The sequence below is a fragment of the Theropithecus gelada genome, chromosome 16, assembly GCF_003255815.1.
Source record: "Theropithecus gelada isolate Dixy chromosome 16, Tgel_1.0, whole genome shotgun sequence".
Classification (NCBI taxonomy): domain Eukaryota; kingdom Metazoa; phylum Chordata; class Mammalia; order Primates; family Cercopithecidae; genus Theropithecus; species Theropithecus gelada.
In genome coordinates this window covers 8,862,342-8,863,327 of record NC_037684.1, presented here as the reverse complement: position 1 = coordinate 8,863,327, position 986 = coordinate 8,862,342, and positions in this window count along the sequence as shown.

Here is a 986-nt window from a genome sequence, read left to right as displayed (position 1 = left end):
GAGAGGAGAGAGTGATGACCACAAGCCAGATGTCACAGGGACTGTGTGATGCAGGAAGGAAGAAAGGAAGCAGTGTGGAAGGAAACCCTGCAGGGAGGCAGCCTGGGAAATGTTCACCTCTCTTCTCTTCGGTCCCCTTCCATGGCTCCCCACTAGTCAGACCCACAGAAGTCAGAAGGAGTCAGGGCCTGTGATGGGGTCCAGGCTGGTCAGTTTCCTTGGGCAGGAACAGGGTGAAGACAGAGTAGATCTGAGAGGGGAGTGGAGGAGACCCAGCCAGCCCTCCATCACAGCTGGTCACCACTTGAGCATTCCAGGGACCGGGAGTGCACACTGTCCCTCAACAACAGGTCCCACTGTCCAGCAGCCCTCATCACTGGGACACTCTCCCTTAGAGCAAGCCCAAGTATGCTTTTCTAGAAAATCCTCTCCGCTTAACAACAAATACAGTGGTTATCAGGCTGCATTTGGGGGAAATGGGAAATATCCAGTCTGACTATAATTTGTATTAATTGTAGGTTTTGTACGACCAATGCAAGTTTTCATAGCTTTTTTCTTTTTATGTTTGTTGATTTCCCTGTCTATGAATGACGATGGTGCTGATGTTTGCCCTGATTCTGTGTGCTGCTGGATGCTTGCGGAAGGTTTGTGCTCTCATGTTGATGTGTTCGCTAAAAGACCAATATGATGGGTCCAGTATTTCAGTGTGCAAGGAACCCTGTGACCTTGTAAACTGCCCCAGATGACCTGGAGCTGAAATGCTTCTGCTTCTCATTGTACCAGGCATGTAACCTGGTTGGTACATCTAGCAAGGCTGACCAGAAACCCCTGCTTCTGCCCAAACAGGTGGTCATACAGGGCAAAGGTACCTCTTCCAGGACCAGAATCCTTGCTGGGCCAGTCCTGCAGGCAGATGCGTTTGTCCTTCAGATGCTGGTCTGTGAGGACTGGGGACAGGATGGGGAATGTCTGCCTTCACCAATTTC